This window comes from Chionomys nivalis, chromosome 22 (assembly GCF_950005125.1).
Source record: "Chionomys nivalis chromosome 22, mChiNiv1.1, whole genome shotgun sequence".
In the NCBI taxonomy this organism is placed as follows: domain Eukaryota; kingdom Metazoa; phylum Chordata; class Mammalia; order Rodentia; family Cricetidae; genus Chionomys; species Chionomys nivalis.
In genome coordinates, this window is record NC_080107.1 from 7484553 (window position 1) to 7507655 (window position 23103).

Sequence of the window (23103 nt, forward strand, 5' to 3'; positions counted from 1 at the left end):
CGAACAAAATATGCTCATTGATAGACTAAAGGAGAGAGAGATGCAGCCAGCTGATGGGGTTCGCGTTGGTTTTGGGATGACTTCATGATGCCCACTTCTAGCCTCCATTAGGCAATTTACCAAACCCTATTGTATCTTTGCAACCAAGGAAAGTTAAAAAGCATGTCATGGTTCGTTACATACTATGGCATAGTTTTAAAATGCATTGGAAAAAAACTCAGGAGGGGGGGAGAGCAATATATGGGTCACCAATAAATTGTTTTGAAATGGTATTTTGGTTTTTTTTGTTTTGTTTTGTTTTGTTTTTACATTTTACAAATTTCTAGCTTTGAAAATCAACACAAGGGTTGGGAAGGTAGCTCAACCCGTGAAGTGCTTGTCTCTTAAGCAGGAGGACCTAAATTCAATGCCCAGAACCTACATTAAAACAAAAGAAAAAGTCAAAGAGAAAAATAAAAGTATATTGCCTTTTTTTTATTTGGGTTTGACTTGGGTAATAAGAAAAATGAATGCTCTTTAAAGAAGAGAAATACTGGAATGAGAACCCAAGGTGGACTGTGCACTTGTGAGCCTTCCCTTTGTGCGGCTTTGCTGGCACCATCTCTTACCTTTAATAGCCTGGAGAGTCACGTAATTCAATGGACTCTATTTTATTTTCTGGTTCAGAAAAGCTGGTTTCAGGATCACAACTTGGTTTGAGGTCTAATTCTTTTCTAGACAAATGGTTTAAAAATTATATTGTGCACATAATAGGATCCCACATCTCTGTGAGCATTGCTACCCATGATTTTTGCCACATTTGTTTCGCTGTTGTTTATAGGGTCCAACAATTGCTTCCACGGAATCGATACTGTCTGGTTCCAGGAAAAGAAACACTGTTGAATTAAAAAGTCCTAACATGTGACAGTCAGAGACCATGGAAAATGAATTAAGTTTGTCTTCCTCCTTGCTCCCTTAATTCATTGGAAGAAATAGTGTATGCTAGACACAATATTGGGTTTTCAAGCAAGGTGGAAATATTCCTACATTTATGTCCTCAAGTACTGGGGAAAAAAGAGACATATTATCAAGTACCTAAGAATGCTAAGACAGAATGAGCAGGTAGCTAGTAATGCAGACAGAATCTTAGGCCCATTGTGGACCCGCTAAATCAGAACCCACAGATCAACAAGTGAATTCCAGACACATTAATTGAGTACCATCTTAGCAGACTTTAGAAATGTCTAGGTTCTAGTAACTATATTGCTTATTGTCTTCTTCCCTTCTCTCTTATCCATGACCAGGAACTTGTGAGTCTACAGAGTAGGAACTCTTAATCTGGGCCTATGACGTCCTAGGTACTTGAAAGTAGTTTGTGAATTCATTGGAAATCCACATAGTTGGGCATGATGATATATACTTAGCATTTCTTAGCCATTCTAGGCTGTGGGTTCATAGATGCCACATTCCATGTGGTCCTGTTATATCAAGGAATTATTATGCCTACCTGAGAAAACTAGGAGGAAAAAGTAATAAATTCTTTTCCCTTTTAAAAACAGAGTCAGTTGACCAGTGACTAGATCAAGGGCTTTGGATTTGAGGGAAGTGCTTAGTGATCCTCCACATTGAATTTTGCTACCCTGGTTCTGGTGTGTTTAGGTCAGAGAAAATCACCTGTTTTCCATGGGTCTTGTGTATTTTACAATAATTTAAAAAGATAAATGTCTTCACAATGGGAACATTATACCTTAACTTTATCTTTTTGATAGCTCTGACTCCCTAGGACAGAATTCTTCAGCCCTGGCGGTGAATTAAATCTGGTTCTTGGAACTGGGAGTGGGGATCTAGCCTACTGGTTTTTGTTTTGATTTCTGATGACTTTAGAGTATACCCAGGCTGACAACCACTTGTATCAAACAATGTGTTCCAGAGTGGCCTTCTTGGAGAAAGCATGTGTCTGCCATTATCTAGGGGCCAGTTGAGTCCACGTCCTCTGGGCGAGGAAGCCCCTTCTTGTGATGGGATATTACTAGATGCATGCCCTGCCACGCTGCCTTCTTTCAGCATCAGAGACAGAGGCTGAAGCACAGAGATGTTGTTCTAATCCCGGACTGACTCTGAGAACTGTCGAATCTCCCCGCCTCACTCTCTCCGCTCTTTTAATAACCTCTGAGATGCTTCCAAAGCTTTGTATCATGTGCGACTTTTGAAATAAAAGAAATCAGAAAGGAACCATCTCTTCGGCTCCTTTCTGGAGACACTTGATGCAGAAGAGCAATTGTTCTGAAAGCAAAGAAGGTAATTGTAAGTAACTTTTCTTTTACTCATTAGGAGTGCTTGGCAGATACCGTAGTCATAAAATGAACCCTGAGATAGTCTACAAGCCTAAGAACACATGGGAATCTGTAGGATTTGCGATTTCAAAGAGAATGTGCAAGAGCGCTGTAGGTTCCCGATAATTCACTGTTTCCGGTAATGCCTCTCAGCAAATAGAGAGACTGAGAGCCCTGGATGCGGTTCCCATTTAGAAAGCTTCCACACAAGCACATTACAGGCTGATGTCCAATTACTTGTGTGCGTTTCCCCATTTTGGGCTTCAAATGTTCCTGGGTGTTATTAGATCGTACAGCAAGTTCTCTGAAAAACTAACCCGAGAGTCTACTTGTGAATTACACTTCTCTTCAAGAGACTTCTGACACCCCAGCTCATTGTCTCTCTGTTTGGGCTACTTCCCTGGGAACTGGACGGACTGGTGCTCACCCCGTGTTCATCCTGGAAAGGTCTCAGTTCATTATCATTTCCTTCAAGATGATGAGATCACACTCTTGAGAACGAGAGGTTGGGATGGGGAAAGGAAAGTGGGGACTGGCATCACAGAATAATTTAAATGTAATGAAGATATATTTGAAACAGCAGCTTGTGTTCAACATTAATGAAAATATCAACTTTAAATTTTCCTAGTATTAGTTCTTTAATTTTCTCAGCTTGGAGACAAAACTAATCAAAAGATTATGTTACTTATGTGATAAACGCTTCTTCACCTCTTTCTGGCTAAAAGGGTTTTGTTACTCCCAATGGATCCGATCTATGGATCTCTCTCTCTCTCTCTCTCTGGGTTTCTCTGTTTGTAGCGCTGGCTGGCTTCGAACCCACACAGATCTGCCTGCCTCTGCCTCCTAAGTGCTGGGATTTAAGGCGTGAACCACCACTGACTGGCTACAGAGATGGCTCCATAGTTAACGGCTAGGCTCATAATCAAAATACATCTCTCCTTGTAAACAGTTGCTCTCAGGTAATCGTCACAAGGAGAGAGAAAAACTAGCACATTATGCCTTCATAAAATGTCAGGAAATGCAGCAGTCTAATAAAACTTTATTGTCTTGGTGTTTGTCAAAGCAAAGCATGTGAAGCAGCTAGATGTATATCAGATGCTGAGCCTAGAAAGGGAGGTCACATAGATCCAAATTGCAGTGCGCTGTTCACCTTGCTGAATGCCTCAGCAAGGACTACTTTGTCTTTTTCAGAAAACCTTAATAGCAATGAAATAATATGTTTAAAAAATGGGCAAAAGCTCCAGCTGATAAATCTACAACACAACACCTCCTCCTAAGCCTCTAGGAACAACTCTGGGTGGGAAGATTGCAAGAACCAGAAAGTTCGAGCGAAGTGTGGACGTGCACCTGGTGGGATCTAACTCGCCTCTTCCTGGTAGGAAGTTTAGGGGAGGCCGCTTGTCCTCTTCAAGCTCAGATTCCTAGGCAGTCAAAACCAGCTCATGATAAAAGCTAAGTCAGAAGATAGCCCTTAGGGTTAAACGAGAGGATTCAAAACACCTGGCGTTGTATTTGTCTTGGATAAATTTCAGCTAGGAAGGTGCGGCAGGAGCTCTCAGACCCGGAGTGCAGTGGGAACTGCAGAGACGATCATGAGTTCAGCCTTCTCCCTGACTGATGTTAATTTTTGCTCCATCAATATTTTGGATGGATTGACTCGCCTAAAATAGGGACACTTAAAACAAATCTTAGGTTTGATTTAACTAAGAAATACATAAACCGTAAAGCAAGCTGTGTTTCCTAGCGTGTTCCTTGTGGAACACCAGGCTGTCTAGAATCCTCCAAATGCAGATTATAAATTCCACCCTCTTTGACATTCACAACGCAAATTCATCTAAGCAGGCGACATAACCGCTTCCCAAGTGATTCCCAAACTTATTTGATGGAACTCTTGTCCCATGATGGCTATAATACCACACAGAACATACTTAGGGGTAAACTTCCTTGATAACTATAATTTGCAAGGAGAATTGCTCACATTTAAAAAAATGCATCTTTAAATGCTGTACCAGCACGTTTGTTTTTCAGCTGAAATTGATAATGGCACTAGCCGTGGGCACAGCGGGCTCGTAGGAAGGCTAATGGTTACAAAGAGGACTCGAGTTCTTCGTTCAAGCAGCCACTGCAAGCTCACTTTCATTGCTAGACTTTCCTGGGATAAATAAAACAGCATAACTTCCCAGGACCCCATTTTGTCCTGATTATATTTTCGTTTACTTTCCCAACAGAATTATAGCATAATCAGAGTTGCCATTTGGCCCAGATGTCTCTGAAAAAAAAAAAAAAAAGATCAACAACAAATAGGTGATTAGACTTAATTCAGATACTTAGTCTCATAAGAAAATACCAAATTTGAGAACATACCCCTTAAAAAAGAAAAAGCTAAACCTATTATTGTGTGGCTGTGCACACAGGTGGAGGTTGAAGGACCATGTCATGGAGTTGGTTCTCTCCTATCTTTGTGTGGGTTGTTGGGATCACACTCAGGCCAACAGGCTTGCATGGCAAAAGCATCTACCCATTAATCCACCTTCACAGTCTTACTATACTATTAATAGAAAAATATGGAAAAATTAGTGATACTTTGTTTCATGAATTAAAAAATTTTCAAAGATTTATTTATTTTATGGGTATGAGACTTCTATGTACGTATGTCTGTGTACCAGTTGCAAGCCCAGTACCCAGGGAAGTCAGAGGAGGGTGTCAGATCCTCTGGAACTGGAGTTACAAATGTTTATGGGACACCATGTGGGTGCTCGGGGCTGAACCACAGTCTTCTGCAAACATAACAAATGCTCTTAATCATTGAGTCAACTCTCTAACCCTTTTCATAAAACTTTTTAATGGTCAATTTTGGGGAGGACTCAGAATTAAACACAAAGATAATAACAAATTTGGGTGTTTTAATAGCAAAAAAGGTATGGCCTTTTTTTGTGAAATGTACCTACCATCATAATCTAAGGCTGCTTTCTCTGTCCTCTTACCTTTCCCATTGAAGACTTTGCCTAAATCCTGGTTATGAAATAGATGTGGTGTCACTGGCAGAACGTGAAATCGAGAGATTGTGGCTCTGACATTGTCATACAAATACTGAGCTACAGCCATCCAAGCTCAAAACAGAACCATGTGAAAACTATTAACAGCATTGCTCTAGGAGAATAAGGGGAAGTGGTGGAAAGAACATTCTTCTCTATGGGCCAAGACTCACCAGTGCTGTTCCAACTTCAGTCTGCTCATGAAATAGACACTTCCATTCTTTTCTTCCTCTGTGTAGTCACCTCACACGTGTTCTAGTGACACCCACCCTCTATATCTATGGCTCTTTATGGCAATGTCAATCTATATATAGCTGTCTATCTGAGAAGGCTGAGCATCCTGAGCATCCTATGGCTCTTTATGGCAATGGGTCAATCTATATAGCTGTCTATCTGAGAAGGCTGAGCATCCTGAGGAGTACCAGGAAAATTAAGCAAAATTTTATAAAGAGCAGATAAGGCATGTCGACAGGTAGGTACATTGTGTTCCAACATACTGAATGGAGCAGGTTGATAGATCTGGTTTCCGGGTAGAATATCTGGCCCCTTAGGACTTTTAGTCTCTCTGGAACCTCCCTGAGATGAGGGAAAGGGTCTGAGATCTGTATTATACCACCTTGACTAATGTTCATTGTCTTAATATCACACATTTAAGGGCCATGATTGTCAATACCAGTACTCCAGCAAGGTCTTCTTAATCTTAATCTCAAGATGACTTCACTGGCCTCTGAGAACCTCCCCCAGCTAGGTCTTCCTGTATCTGTCTTTTCTCCCAGGGATCATGGGATGTGACCTCAGGTTGGTAGAGATGAAGTAGGAGCTCCGCTCCACTATGAATGGTTGGAGAACAGCTGGACTCTTGAGTTCTCCCTGTGTCCTACCTGTGAACAAAGTCAACTCTGATGATGCCAGTTTGAAGTGCTTGACCTTACTATTACAAGAACACTCTATAATTTTACTGTTTCTATTAAAACAGTAAAATTATGATTCACAATGATACTCGTGTAACTGAACCACTGTAAACCTACACCAATTTGTGCTGTTCGCCCCAGTGACTCCCAGCACAGCGACCCCCTGACCTTAGTGACGTAAGAATGCAGGGCTGATGTTAACAGTTGGGTTATTGCTAAATGGTTGGCGAGATGTGGGGTCCATATATAATTTAAATAATTAAAAACTACTCATGAAGTATCATGGTTAGCCAGAAAAATTCTAAGCAGAGTGTGTGCTTCTAATGATTAAAAAAGTAAGAAGCAAATAATTATTTATTTAAGAATAAAAAGATTAGAGCTAGGTGGGGAAGATGGGAAGATAGAGAAATGATAGAAAATGTCAGCTCAACAGTGGGCCAAAGAATGATAAATCTATTGTATAACTTGTTGCCCACAGTTAATAACAATGGATTACTATCTGAAAAGTTGCTGAGAGTAGATTTTAAGTGTTCTCCCCCCAAAAGTGATAAATATGAGAGCTATTATCATATTAATATTATAATATACATATTAATGCCTACATATTCTAAACCAACATATTATGCATGATAGATACATATAGCTTCCATTTGTTACTAAGAATTGAAACATTGATAACAACATAAAATTATAGACAAAGGGCTGGTGAGAGGGCTCTGTGGGTGCAGGAAGGAGGAGAAGGTGCTTGTCACTGATGACCTGAGTCTGATCCTCAGGCTCCGTGTAGTGGAAGGAGAAATCTGATTTCCACAAATTGTCCACTGATTTCCACACATGGGCTGTGCATGTTCCCTAGTTAAAAAAAAAAAGTAATTTTAAAAGTTAAAGAAATTACCAGAGATGGCTCAGTGGTTAAGAGCACTGACTGCTCTTCCAGAGTACCTGAGTTCAATTCCCAGCAACCACATGGTGGCTCACAGCCATCTGTGATGAGACCTGGCACCCCCTTCTGGCTTGCGGGCACACATGGAAGGAATGCTATACACATAATGAATAAATAAATGTTAAAAAAAAGAAAGAAATTATCAGAGACAGATCAAGATTTTATAATATATAAAAGAATAGATGTTTTTGATGGTGAAAAACATGGGGATCAGTGGATTGGCCTGTGAGTGGGCAGGGGGCATAAGGAGAGGTGGTTGTGGCTAGGATACCTGAGTGTAGCGCTTCCTTAATGTTGAAGTTCTGGGACTTTCCAACTAAAGTTCAGAGGGCAGTTGAGGGACCAGGATATCTCCGATCTCCCGAGGATCTTGTAGGGATTCTGGCAGGTTTGCAGGTTCTCCTTGGGATTCAGATCAGGCTAATCTGAGGGGCCAGCACTTTGGGTTTTGTTGAGAGCTCTCAAAATGACTCTGGCCTTGCCTTAGTTGGTAGCCCTGCCAGATACTTGTCCTTAGCTAAGTCTCCTTCACAGTGCCTGTGGGATGTTCCCTGGGAATACTTGTGGGCTGTCACTCTGCCCTTTCTATTATCTTATTTTGTTTGCAAGGAAAGGGATTGGAGTGGGAGATTAAGCCTCAGAGTTTGGCAATTATTCAGTTTTCTTCTTTTCATTGATTTTTGCTTCTGCTTTAGATCTGGGCTTGCTTCGAATGAATACTGAGATCCACACAAAGCTTTACCTGTCTTTGCTTCCATTTAGTGTGTGTGCCACTAGGTATTGGATGTGGTCATTAATAACGTTTTGCAGCAGCTAGTACATCCTTGTCTGCTCGACTGCGGTCCTCTTCCATTTCTAAGCCTGCATGTGTTGCCTACTGTCTGCACTGATGGAACTTGGGAAATGAAATCCGTAGCTTCACAAATATGCCAGGAAAATTATCTTCAAGAACACTAGTCATTTTATGACTAATAGCACAAATGCAAAATGATACTGAGAGATAGCTACCGAGTTGTTCATAATTAATTGATCAATTTAAACCTCAAAGAATAAGTTTTTAAATTGAGCAGTGGGAAACCTAATGTATTAACTGCAAAATCATGCAGAGACACTGACAAAGCGAGCTGTCTCGGCTTAGTCATCAAACTTGCAAGAAGGGATGCACCCGTGTCCAGGACCGGGCTTCCTCTGTTATCACTGGGTTTATCTTACAGCTCCGGTTTAGTAAGTGAACAACGTGTACAGGGGTAGGATGGTAGCGCCAACAGCAGTTACCTATTTATAAATCCCAGCGTTGCCTTTGGGTTCCTGACTGAAAGAAAATGAACATGGAGTTCTCTGTGTTTAGCCTTACTAAGACGAGGGGAAGGCTTTATAATACATTATCAAGCACTACATTAGTTAGTACATAGTGATACAATATATTACAATGTAGCAGTAATACAATTGTCACTATTACAAGGTTAGTCATTAATGTTTGTATTTTGTTAATACCAGATGGACTTTGTTGTTACAGAGTTAACTCTTTCTCTACACCCACACTTTCCTACAGACACCCCCCAGAATAACCTAATGAGACTAAGCAGAAAGAAGCTCAGAAAAGTCAAGCATAGATATGTGCAAAGTCAAGAAAGGAGACCACAGCAAAGTTTGAGCAGTTCTTAGAATCAGACACATTTTTTACATCAGCCATTATTTCAAGCAGTGTGTAGCTGTCTTCGCTTCTCAAGGGAAAGCACTTATTATGTCCTCACTTACTGGCATCTAATTGGTGTTCCTGGACATTTTTAGTGATGGAGATTTTCGGCCAATCAAAATGTGATCTCTTCAAACCTGGCTGTCAGGTTTCCGAGAGTGCACTCTCCTGTGGGAAGAACAGTGGAGACCCGCATTTGGAACCGAGATCCTCCGGAATGAGCTTTATGCTCTTGTGGAGATGGAGGCCAGTTGTGGGCATTCAGTGCAAGGGCAGGCAATGGGAGATGAGAGACCCAGGCTGAAGGGCCTCACAGAGGGGGTTGCCTAGCCTGTGTTTGCAGTCTTCCCCTCTGCAAAGCTCAGGTTTCTCTGCAGGTCTCCTGTGCATTTGCATTTGACAGCGCTTTCTTTCCTTCTGTCCACACAGATGTGGAGTGACAGAACCATCTCTCCCGTGCCTTCATTTAGAGAAGCATAAAAATTAAGGCTATAACTCAAGATGTATTTCTAGACTATTCCATTGCTTTGACCAGAGTTAATTCTTCAGTTTCAGCGAGAAGGAGGGATTGGATCTGACACAGAATCTGGGGCTAGTGAGCCCTGATTACAGTCTCTGGTTTATTATTAGAATCACAGAAACACGATCTTCACATTCTGTCAGGGGCTGTCATGTCTCTTTGTAAGTATCCATCAGATGAGATTTTCTAGAGGCGGTCTCCTCTCTCTCACACTCTCTGAGATCCACTGTAAGAATCCGCGGAGAAGGCGGTGTTGCAGCGTTGAAATCAGAACTCGGAGAAGCAGAACACCCCCCAATTTAGGAAAGTTGGTGATGTTAGCATTTCTCACGCAGTGGTGGAGAGAGTAAGGCAAAGATTGGAATACCAAATCGTACTGTCCCGTTACCGGCGCTCAGATACAGTCCAGCACAGAACTACGGAGAATGTTCTTCTGGGACATTTCTGTGCAGACAGGATGCTGACTGAGAGAAGTTTCACCTCAGAGGATGTGACTAGCAGCTCACTGCTCTTCAGGACGATGAGGGTCTTGTTTCTCTCTGTGTGGGAGTGGGGGTGGGGTGCAGGTGCATATGCCTGCATGTACGTGTGGAAGCAACCTCTTGCTTTCCTCAATTATTCTCCATTTTAATTTTTGAGGCAGGTGTCTGACGCTAGAACTCATTAACTGGCTGGCCAGCAAGCTTCAGGCGTCCATTTATCCCTATCTCCTCAGCCCTGGGATTGCTTTTGCACACCACTGTATCGGGAGTCTTTTACGCGAATGCTGGGAATTGAACTCAAGTCCTTAAATACATTACTAAGGGAGCCATCTCTTCATCCCTGTAGAATTTAAGAGTTTTCAGCACCTTCCCATTTTAACGGATAAGTGTTGGTATTATTGTTAGATATTAGTAGGTAGGGAGTATTTTCTATTTTGAATGAAAAGACAAGGAGGGTTACATGAAGGCAGAGTTTTCTAAAATAGCAGTGGAATAACTAAGACAGAGAAACTATTTCAGATGCTAAGTCTGGCCTGTGAAGTCCAGCTAGCTATCACTGCAATGCCTCCTTAAAAACGCCTACTTAGAGTCAGCTGTGAGGCATATACCTGCAACCCTAGCACGCAGGAGGCTAAAGAAGCAGGGGACAGAATCTTTGAGGCCAACCCAAACTGTAATGACTTTATAGGCCTGTCTTGAATAACTCAAATGAAGTAAAACAATTATAAGGAAATGAGTTATTGTCTGAAGTCGTGTTCCCCTCGGTAGATGTCAGAGCTAGGTGTGTGAAGGCTGGCCGAAGGCATGGTGCAGTTCCTGTCAGGCCAGACTGTGAAGAGCCAAGAGGGCCTGACCTGCAGGCGCTGGGGAGCAGGAGAGCGCATGGTCAGGTCTGTGGAGTGAGGGGTGGGAGAAACTGGCGGGGGGGGGGGGGGTCAAGGGAGGAGGCTCTGGAGACCAGTGAGGAGATTTTCCTGGAGCTACAACTGGTAGTTAATTAGATTTTATAGAATGAGAATCTTAAATTGCCAGGGTATTCATGATTACATAATAGGTAGAATTTTTTTTTTTTTTACACAGGCTAAAATAGGTGAGTATTGAGACTGGAAAAGGAGGAAAATCCATAAATAAACAAACCCGAGAAACTAACAAAAGAAAGCAAAATCTAAGTGAAAGAAAGAAGTAAAAATCATATATAAAACCTAAATGAATATAAACAAGATATTTCCTACTACCTTACTATATTTCTATAATTAATAAAACTAACAAAAATAATAGAATATTTTGATTTATTTATTTATTTTTTAGTTTTGAAACATTTCTAAGAATGAGTCTTAGCCTTTAAATGGCCAAATCCTAAGATAGGTAGGTGCCTGAACTCTTGTCTGTGGGCTCCATGCCTCACTGCCCAGCGTTGCTGGCCCTCAGTTCCTCTCGTTGCCTCTTGCTTCCTTGACTCCCCACTGAACCATAATGTGAGTGGAGATACTGAACTACACACCAGTGAGACCAGAACCCACTGCTGGCGAAGTTGTAAATTCATTCTGCTAGATCTTGAGTTTGCTCTCAGTAAGAGGACAGACAGGAAAATCAAAAACTAACATTTTTCTACAAAATTTTCTTAAAATATCATAAAATCACGAAGGACAGACTCATGCATTCCTTTTCAACTTTTAAAATTTATTTAGTAGAGGCACAGATGGTAAATCAAGGATTTCCTCCCCCACCCCATGCCCAGAAAATGGAAAAACAAAACACACATGTGAAGTTAATCCAAAGCATTTAAGAAGCTGTCATCAGAATTGAGTCTAACGTGATTTGCACGTGTAGGGCTTGCAATAACAGACATTGTCAGTTTGGGCTTCTACATTGATGGGCAGTTAGAGATCACCTTTGTTGCTTTGTTATTCTTTCTCAAAGCAAAGAGAAACAAATGATACAAAATGATAAAACCTGGTCCTTTGTCCATCTCAGGCTACAGCTGCACCCTAAGCTTCCAGGATCTATGTGTGACGGGAAGCTGTCAGCACACCCTTCCCGCTAATGGACCCCACCCAAGAGACCATCTACCACCAGATAGACTGTGAAGAAACAAAATCATGGTGGTGTGTGTGTGTGTGTGTGTGTGTGTGTGTGTGTGTGTGTGTGTGTAACTGCCCAGCAACTCAAGGATTATTTCTTAAGAAACATCATGTCAGGGATTACATCCTGTTTGAGAAAGATGAAAAAAACAAATAAAAATAAAATGTTAAAATATTGAGTCTGGCATCAAGGAGTCTGCTCTCCACACAGATTCCACGATGGATTTTGTAGACTCCTTGAGCCATGGCCTTCATTAACTCTCACAGTGGGCAGAGAAGCCCTGGAGCAGGCATGTGGTGGAACTCCTGCAGTATTATAAGAAACCTTCTGTTTTTGAAGAATACTACAGATATTATTGCTTTTAGCTCAGGAAAACCTCTATTGGGAAGTCAGTATTTCTAGTGTTGGCTTGGGTCAGAATCTGATCTGATCACGGACACAGATTCTATGATATTAAATGTAAGTTTAAGTATAGTTTAAAGAAACAGATCATTATACTGACCACAGAGCGTAAGGACAAGAATTTAAAGTGTGGGCCCCATTCTGAGCTTTTATCTCATAGGAACAAAAGTAATGTATGAAGGGAAAATACACAGATATTTCTTTAGGCAAACAAAAGTTGCCTCTACTACTAAATAATAAATTACACTTTAGACTCAAGTGATACCTGTATTTCTTGTCCTAGTCAATTATGGATTCTTGTATGACATTCTTCTAGTCTCCAGAGGGTGTATTTGACATGAAGCCCTTTCTGTGTTTAATGTAGGTAGCATAAGCAACAGCTGTGTGCTAGGGTTCTTCTGGCCAGATAGAAGCATCTTCTTGTCCTTAAAAGCCTAGGGATATTTTTAGGAAAAGATGTCGGATTTTAAGGAAATTTCAAAGAAGCAAAGTGACACTGGAAATTGTGCAGGGAATGAAGGGCAGTGGCGATTGTCTTAAACAGTACAGGATCTGCGGACACTTTCGTTTGGGAAACTCAGCATCTTGGTTTTCCTTTGGAGAACGCTCTTCTCAGTCATTCCAAGTATTCCTTGTGTTTATCCCAAATTCAGTAATGGGCCCATGACTCTGTCCCGGCCTACCAGAGGACTGATTTTTAATTGCCCATTTAGCCCAGTTTGAACCAATGGAAGTAAGGCTTAATCTTTTTTCTTTTTCTTTTTTTTTTTCAAGGAGTTCTTTCCACACTTCTAAAATTGTATTTTGCGTAAAGTTCTCTATTGCCTCAGAGGTGCTTGAGAGTAAAGCCCACATGGAGGGCAGCTGGATAACAGGCGCATGAGAACTGAGAACGTTCAAGCTCTCCTCCAGGACTGGCTGAAGTATTCTCTCTTGTTACACGGGCAAATACATTTCCTTCCTTTGCATAGGACGGGACCACTTGAGACCACGTTCACTTGTACATGGAGTCTTGAAGACACAGTGTAGAAACACACAGGCGTGCCCTCCTTGGGCCAAAAGGCAGAAGGACATGGATATGAACAAGCTGTTGTTTCTGCCCGTGGATGCTGGGGACTGGATCCAGGCTCTCTGAAGAGCAAGAAGCATTCCCAACCTCTGAGCCTCTCCAGCCCCAGAGTTACTTTTCTGAGTATCTATACTCAGAAAAAGTAATTTTTAAAATACTTTAAAAAAATTGGTCACATGCAAAAATAAAACAAACATAATGCCAAATATTTAGAAAAATTAGGGGCTGGAAAGAGGACTCAGTGCTTATAAGATATTATTGCTCTTATATAGGAAGAGTTAAGTTCCCAGTACCCACACAGCAGCTGACAATCACCTGTAACTTCAGTCTCAGGGAATCGAACACCTTCTGATCCACGTGGGCTCCTGCACACATGTGATGTACATCAACCTATGCAGTCACACAAATTCCTGCATACACACACATAAAAAACACATCTTTAAAAAAATTTAGGAAAATTAATACAAATATTTTTGCTGGATATCAGAGGATTTTTGTTTAAAAGTATATTATTTCCTGCGTCTAGTGCAGCTTCCTGCATTTGTAACTGTGCTTGGGAAGTGTGTTTGTGCATATGTGTGTGGGGGGGTGGGGTTCATGACCTTTATAGCTAGAATCCGAAAATACCTGGACCAAACTGTACCTCAGACCAATTTGTTAAAGGAGCTGTAAGTTATGAAAATAGATGGATGAAATATGTAGGTGAAGCTGCTTATAAAAATAACCTTGACAGAGCTGCACAGGTAGCTTGTCTTTATGAGGACTTCTTTAGGCAGAGGGAGGGGGCCAAGTTCCCCAAACCAACACCTTTACTCACCTTAGACAAAGCAAGTGCAGTTGTCAGACCTTTGGGGCTGTACTAGCAGATGGCAACAGATGACTCTCCCATAAACCTTCGTGATTTTGAAACCTGGAAAGTTGTTATTCATCTGGGAGCGCCATGAAGATCTGCTAAGCATGAGCAAGGGATGAAGGGCCGCTTAAAAATAAATGAAAGAGGTGATAATATCAGGTTAAAAATTAGATAGACAGCCAAGGATGTAGCGTGTGTGATCTCTGTGGTAATCAAGCAAATGTAAGCTAAGGCGAAATGAATATTGATTGTAGTTGTCAGACGAGATTTTCTTAAAAATGAGACGCACAGTTGCATGAGTAGGGGTAAATGAGTATTCTAATTACTGTTTGTGGGAGTGCAAATTGGTAGATTCTTTTTCTGGAAGACCATTTAGCTCCAGATATTAAGATATTTTTAGACAGGGGGGTGGAGAGATGACTCAGTAGTTGAGAGCCCTAGATGTTCTTACAGAGGACCTGAGTTTGATTCCCAGTAGCCACAGGGCAGCTCCCCACCATCTGTAACTCCAGTTCCAAGGAATCTGATGCCCCCTTCTGGCCATTGCAGGCACTAGACACACATGTGGTGCACAGATGTACATACAGGCAAAATACTCCAATTCATAAAATGAAACAAAAATTAAAAAATAATAATTAAAGTATTTTTAGATGTACATATTTCTTTATCCTTAAGCTTTCTACCGTGGGACTATGCTCAACATAACAGCTGTCCAGATGTCCAAAGCTGTTTGTAAGAAAGTCCACAAGAACTGGTTTGTGATAGAAAAATATCAAAGTCTCTCCACTCCTGAGATATTCTACAGAGACCGAGGTGAAGGAAGCAGGCTTCTTTGAAGTGATGTTTGAATTTCCAAGATTAGTGGGAATCACTTATGGTCTGATTCTACTCATCTTTATAAAACTGCCCAAATGAGATGCTATATGCTTGATAGTTTATTTAAAAAACCAAGCTGCACTCAAATGCAGGACAGGAAATGAGAACATCTGTACTGGTTTATTTCTTTAGAAAGCTCTAAACTCCTTTTTTCTTTCATTAGCTTTCAATATTCCATCTTTTTTTATGTGTATGGGTATTTTGTCTGCACGTAGGTCTGCACACCACATGCATATAGTCTCTGAAGGGACCAGAAGGAGGTATCAGATCCCCTGGAAATGGACATCCAGATAGTTGTGAGTTGCCGTGTAGGTTCTGGGAACTGAACTCAGGTCCTCTAGAAGAGCAGCCAGTGCTCTTAACCAATGAGCCATCTCCCCAGCCCCTCAGCATTCCAGTCTTAAAAAGGCTGTAAACATGTTCTATTTCATGAAAGTGATGTAAATGCTGCATTTCTCATATGCTATTTAAACACACACACACACACTATATCTGAAGAGTCTGTTTAATATATGAACAACTCTTAAAACATCCCCACTTCCGAAAGATTGGGTTGGGATTCCATGAAGCTTTGCTTCCCAATGTCTGCTGGGAGACAGGGAGAACGCAGCATAATTTTCAGCATCCAAACAAAGGACAGTGACACATTTTCCAAGCTGTTTTGCCCCTCAAGAATGAGGTCCATCAATGTCTAGCCCTGGAACCCCAGGAAATCCCCAGCGTGGACCTCCACCACTATCTGATGATAGATAATTGGACCCAACCAGATGAGGAGGCTTCAGTAGCCTCCTTCTGTGCTTTGCCAATTTGAAAGGCCTGGCTGCTCCTGTCTTTCCCTGGCACACCGATGGAAGGCTCTGTGCTCATATTGCACGCCTATTAATGATATCTTCATGCGCTTCCGGGGCGGATGTGACTTTTTGCAGTGTTTATTGACTTTCAGCTTCTCTCCCTCTCCGAGTGGGATGCAGTAAGGATTAATTAGCCAGTGTCCACAAAGTGCTTTCAAGCGGAAAAGTGCCACACAAGGGTGTACAGACTCATTAGCTTCCCCATCATTAAAGCTCTCTGGACCTTTTGGCATTCAGAAACCGGACGGTGAAGGCCAAATCAAGATTCTCTTTTTGTTAATAAGGAAAAGGAGGGACTTCAAGAAGAGCAGATTAAAGTACAGCGTTGCTGTTGGGTTTGGGCTTTCTGCTTTTGTTTGCTGTTTGTCTTGCTTTGGGATTGAAATGATAGTTTCTTCTGCTGTTGCCACATTGTTTCAGTGTTTCCCTATTCTCCCTTTTCAAAAATTATGTTGTGCTTGTATCATTTATTGAGAAACTCTCCAAAGCTGACTGGGAACCCAGATGTTCGAGTGCTGACTTACCATCAGGAAGTCCAAGATTTGATCCCAGTATAGCAGAAAACCAGGTCAAATGGGAGGATGTGTAGCAGGCCTTTTCTTTCGGGCCAGCAACCAGCTCCCAAATCATGACAGGGACACTTATTAGTTATAAGTGTTTGACCTTTTCTTACCTCCTACTTTAATCTGTTTCTCTTTGTCTACATTTGCCTCCAGGCTTTTTACCTACTTACCTTTCTTTCTTCCTTCTTTCCTCCCTCCCTCCCTCCCTCCCTCCCTCCCTCCCTCCCTCCCTCCCTCCCTCCCTCCCTCCCTTCCTGTCCTACTTTTACTGCTTGTCTGTCTGTCTGTCTGTCTGTCTGGTGGCTACCTGGTTTCTGGCCCTGGATGTGTCCTTCTTTTTCTCCCTTGTTCTTTTCCTCTCTCTTGAACCTAAATTTCTCCTCCGACTTTTTCTTTCTGCCCACCAGCCCTGCCTATGCCTCTCCTGCCTAGCTATTGGCTGTTCAGCTTTTTATTAGACCAATCAGGTGCCTTAGGCAAGCAAAGTGAAACAGATGCAACACATCTTTACACAAACAAATGCAGCAGAAACAAATGTAACACATATTTGCGTAGTTTAACTAATATTCCACAGCAAGGATGTGAAGATTAATTAACATGCTTGTAATTCTTGCACCCAGGAGGTGGAGATAAGAGAAACAGGGGTTCAAGGGTATCCTCAGCTATACAGGGAGTTCCAGGCCAACATGAGCTATGCATTTCTGTCTCAAATACAAAAGCAGAAACAGAAATCCAGAGTCATCTCTCACGCTGGGTTTCCATAGTGCAGTTGAATCTGGCCTGAAGTCCTGGATTGCCATACCAATGCTTGCCACCGTGTGGAATATTCCCAGTGCGAATGAAGAACCCAAGCAGACCCACAAAACTATAATATTGTCACCATCCACAGTACTTATTGGCCAATGTACAGATGTTCTCCCAGTGTATATTTTGGTTATGTCTTGATAGTTATTATAACTTGAAAATATCCTAAATCACAAATGCTTTTAATACACCTGGCTTCCCAGACATCTTCTTAGTAGCATAGTATATTATAGAAGGTTGACTGTTAACCCCTTCATTCCTGGGGATGACTGGAAGTTGCTGCTCTATGTTATAATCCAGCATCATCACAGAGAGTATTGTATAAAATATAGCTGGTCTGAGAGAGACTCAAAAGTCAAGGTAGCTCTAATTAATGTGTATAGTTTAAATTTTGAAATTATTTGTGATATATATATATATATACATATAGATACATATATGTTTCTCTGTCTGAGATATGTGTGTGGGGTCCATACAGCAGTGTTTATGTGGCGAAAGGACAACTTTGTGGGGTCAGTTCCCTCCTTTCACCTTTACATGGATCCATGTAAATTACATGGACTGAACTCAGGTCAACTGGATTTCCAGACACATGGTTTTACGCACCAAGCCACCTTGCTAGGCCCTAGTATGTATTTCATCTACATCAGTATGAAACTGAAAATTATCACAAGTTGTAGACTGTAACTTTTCAATTCGTTGTTTTATATGATTCAATTACACCTTTGATTGAACCTCAGAAACTACAAATGGCTACCAATTGCAACTGTGTAAGAGAAACAATAGACAAAGGCAAAATATCTTCAGAGAATTAGAATGACAGCTGGTATTTTTCTTATTAGCATCAAGAGGACTCGATAAGGTAAAATACCTTCTAAATATTAAGAGAAAGTAATAATAAACATAATTTTATACCTGTCTAAGCTATTTGTACAAAGAGAATCAAAACATTTACTACCAAAGTTATAGGCTATTCTTATAGATTTTCTTCAAGAAAGATAAAAACATAAAGACAGGGGGCTAAGAGATGGCTCAGTGGATAAAACACTTGCCATAAACATGTGAGAACCAGAGTTCGGATCTCTAGAACCCAAGTGTCAGGGAAATGTGTCAACCTGCAATAGACTTCAGAGACAAAAACGAGAGATCCCCGAAGGAGACTAGCTAGACCCAGGGAACTCTGGGTCCAGTTGAGAAACTGCTCTGATGAAAAAGAATCAAAGCAATTGAGGAAGACTCCTGACATGAGGTCAGGCCTCCATGTGTACCTGCACAAACATGCATGCCCAGATACATATAATCATGAGTACATACAGAAAGTATGGAGAGGAAGGATGTTGGTTTTGCCACTAGCTTTTGATTGGATGTTTAAACGGGAGCATTGGCTTGATAAATTAGAGTTAACAAAAGAAGGCAGCCTGGGATCTTTTGACATTCAAAATATTGTGCTAAATGTTTCATAACTGGCTTATATTAGCAAGCTGTTGTCATTGGCCTCTGCCGAATTTGAGTTATACTGACATATGGGTGGAGTATAATTATCTAAACACATCCCATGAAAGTGATGTGTGTTAGGTGTTTCAGATGGGGAATCATAGAGCGGCTTTTCCTGGGCTTGTGATGTCATTCGTCTCCCCGAACTAGATTGGGCGGGACTTTCTAAGACACGGTGGCATGAATTGAAGAACTCATCCTGCCAAAGTGATCGAAGTGTTTTATGGAAAATACACAACACACACACCTTACAGTAAACAGAAGAATTCCTTGAAAATTTAATATTTTTGGTTGATAGGCTCAACAACAACAGAAGTGAACGGAGAAATTCGCCACTAATTGGCCATGTGCCCTTGGGTGGTCCTCAAGCTTTCTGGTAGTGGGAGAAGAGACAACGTAGCCTTGTTCCCAGTGTCCGACCCACTTTCTACACCACAGGCTCCTCGCCCACAGGCTCTGTTTTGACAGGCTCCCGACTTACAACCAGTGCTGTGCCCCTGCAACATTGTGCCTCCCCTTTAGGGCTTCACCAGTGGCCCCCTCATTGCTTTCCCAGTTCCTCTTCCTCTACCCAGAGAAGTGTGAGCTAACCATCACCTGAGGTTGACGCTGGGCCTGCTGGTCAGCTCTTATAAAACTGGATTCTTTATCTTCATAGAGATTCCATCCTGGCCTCTTTAGCCAGTCTTACGCCGATCGGTGTGATTTATTCCTTAGTTAGGATTGGCTTTAATCTATCAGCTCAGCAGATCACCCGAGGTCTGGTTATCACTAGAACTCACTTACTTCTCTTCTACCAGAACCTCCTGTGCTTCTGCAGCCCGTCATGACTCTTAAACATCCAATCCCCAGCACTCGTGACATCCGGTCCCCTTTTCTCCACACCCGTCAGTCATACTGCAGTTAACCAGGCCAAGTGCTTGTGATGGGAATGATGCACATTTCTTGAGAGGCAAGACCCTGAAGAAGAGAAGAGGGCGGATTTTCCAGGGTCAAGGTGACTGAATTAAAAATGTAATTTAGCCCCACCATCTACCACCTGGGTGACCTTGTTGATCATTAAAAAGTCTGACTCTAGTCCACCTGCAAGTTAACAAGTCAGTGGGCCACAGTCTCACGGGTCCTGCAAGGTATGCAAGACTCCCGGACCAGTGGCAGAGAATAGTTTATTACTCACATGAAGCGAAAGAAGCAGAGCTCCAGCGTTTGTGCTGGTCCCTCATGCTATAACTGCATTCGGGACATACCGCATTACAGGAGGCTCCCCAAATCGACCTCTGTTCAGGGTGAGAAATCTTTATTTTATTGGATAGCAAATAATTCTGCTTTTTATTAGGGAGGAGACAGTGTCTCTACCTTCGAAGGGCTTTCATCGCCAAAGCATCCTTGACCGAGCGGTGCCTCTGGAAAATGTGTTGACAGGAGAGGGGGTGGGGCAGGGAGGAGGAGAAAACCCTGAAGAATTATCTCCCAATAGCCTGCTGGGAGCTCCCAAACCTCAGCTCATTTTAAAAAGTGCGGCTGTTGAGTGCATCCTTGAGAAGGTCAAAGAGATGCCGTTCTTAGAGAAACCTGAACACCGTGCATACCACCCTGCATCATGCCTGCTTCCCTGATGAAAGGGCTGCATCCCTGTCAGTTTTTACTACATTTCCTGAGTAAGGTGCAAGCATGTTCATTGAATTCTGTGTCACTTTCAGCAAGCATAACATTACGGCTCACTGATATTTCTAATCATTTGAGCCGCAAAACTCTAAAAGCTACCATAAACTTGGTGTCTTACAGATAAGGAAGTAGATTTACAGCACTTAAGTGGCTTGTTAAGTTTCATACAGAAAATCCACAAAAAGGATAAAAACATTGTGGCTTAAAACTCAGATTCTCTTAGGGGCCGGAGAGATGGCTCAGCAGTGCAGAGCAATGGATGCTCTTCCGGGAGACCCGGGTTCAATTTCCAGTACCAATATGATGACTCACAACCACCTGTAACTACAGGGATCTGATACCTTTCTTCTGACCTCCCTGGGCATTAGGATTGCACGTGATATATCGACATACCGATAGGCAAACACTCATACATGTAAAATATATTAATGTAAAAAGTTTAAAATTCCAGATGGTTTAATTACACATAAAGCCTGGTAGAAAGAGTTCAATAATTGATATCACAAACCAAGTGAAGAAAGGCTTTAGAGAATAGTTCATAAATTCATCAGACTGCTTCTTCTTCCTGTTTGCTGGACTTACACACCAAACATAATCAAAATAAGTGATGGAGAATTGGATACGTAATTGTTGAGGTCAGGTTGTGTCTCATATATCACACCATACTACATAAGACTGGTTTTTCAATTTGTCTATACTGTACAAAACAGTGTCTTTCCCTGAGAGACTCCATTTTATAAGCAGTCTTTGACACCATCTTGAAGATGAAGGATGCTCCTACACTTGGTTGGAGATATGAATGGGACCATCTGCCTGATACCACCCATGAATCAGAGACCGTCAAGTGACTTATTTCTGGAGTTAAAGAGAGCTACCGCTACCCTATAAGTTCATTGTGGTGAATTGAGAATGTGGGAATCCATGTTATATTAAAATTGTATCAGCAAAAACAAGCCCAAGAACTCAGCAGGCATAGCAGACCAAGGAAGGAGTGTACCTCCCTCACCTGGACCCCTTAAAGAGGTAGACCCCATCACTGCAAGGGTGAGCGCCCCCAGTCCCCTTTCATCTGAGTACAACTCCCAGCTGTCACCAGAGCTTCAGCTTAACTCAGTCACACTGTCAACAAGGTCCCTTCAAACTGGGGTCTGCCCGACCTCTTGATCAGCTTCCTAGCCCGGCCACTCGTCAGTCTGCCTGACCTGGTCCTGCCCATCATTTCGGGTCATTTCAACAGCCCAGCTTAATTCTGACTCTGCTGCCAGCAGCTACAGCAGCTTCTGGCTTCTTCCACAGAGTTCCTTATCAATACAAAGATTCTTAGATCATTATCAGTTTCCCAGTTTTGGCTTCTGGGAGGGTGGGGCTTCTTTAAAACACCTCAAAACCCCTGCCTTTTGAATCTTCTGGAGTCATCCTGTAACACACACGCACACACACACACACACACACACACACACACACACACATGCAATCTGTAATATATGGTCTGAAAGTTCATATTTGTAATTAAGATTGGAATAAAAAGCCTGTGCTCGCCCTATCCAGGCTCATCAAGGGAAGTTGGATGCTCTGCAGGTGCAGTCATTGGAACCACTTGCCTGTAAATTCTGGCTCGTGGAAAAACACAAACGTGTTGACCTATGCTTCTGACCTCGTGCACTCACAACAATGACCCATAGATCCTCCTCCCTGTCATCATAATAGCCACCACCTCCATAGCAGGAAGAACAAACAAACAAACAAAATATGCCCGCCCCCAACAGGAAATTACAAGGAAACCTGCCCAGTGTAGAGCTGATTTTGAATGTGGTCCCATTCTGGCAGAAGGCAGGGAGTGCTGGAGGGCTCAGGAAGCTTTGTGTGAACCAGGAAGTTTACAGGCAAACGTATTAAAGCATGAGGAGGAAGAGCAAGAAATGAGAAAGAGGAGAAGCAGAAACAGCATTTGTTCTGGGATACAACTCGAAGGCTCGCTGATGGAATTTATCCTGAGAGATTGGAAAAATAAGCTTGTTGGGTTTTGTGCTTCTTGGTTCCCCTTCTACTGTTTCTCTTGCTTTTTCAAGAATGAGGTTATAGCTTTAACTATGCTATAGAGATCTGAAATTCCTCTAGGGACTCCAGGTCAGAGGTCTGTAGCTAGGTGGTAGAAGCAAGATAATAAATGATAAAGAATGGGATTTGTGCTTTATCTTTTATCTTCCCCCAAATCGCTCTTTGCTCCAGGCACCTGGGTAGCCCACAGGTCCTCTCCTGAGCTCCTGTGTGCCTGGTCTCCACAGTGAGGGTGCACTGGCCCTACTGGTCACTGCCAGAACTGCTCTGTCTGCCTCTGTGCCTCTTCACAGGGCACAGTAATGGGGGTGGTGTACAGAAAAAAAAGATTGACACAAACCATGCCATCTCCACTTTACTTTAGACAAACTCCAGGAAGAAAGTCACCTATTCCTCTTATGCTGTGGAAAGTTCAGGATTCTTTTGCTAGAACATCTATCTGCCTGGAATCAGATGCTCTAGAGATAAGCATATCCCTCAGACTTTG

General features: G+C 42.1%; 1 protein-coding gene across 1 annotated transcript in view; it reads left to right on the forward strand.

The window, feature by feature from the left end:
- The window catches only part of Pde11a (phosphodiesterase 11A), a 270583-nt gene that overhangs the window by 68013 nt on the left and 179467 nt on the right, over window positions 1–23103 (forward strand). The window lies entirely within an intron of this gene.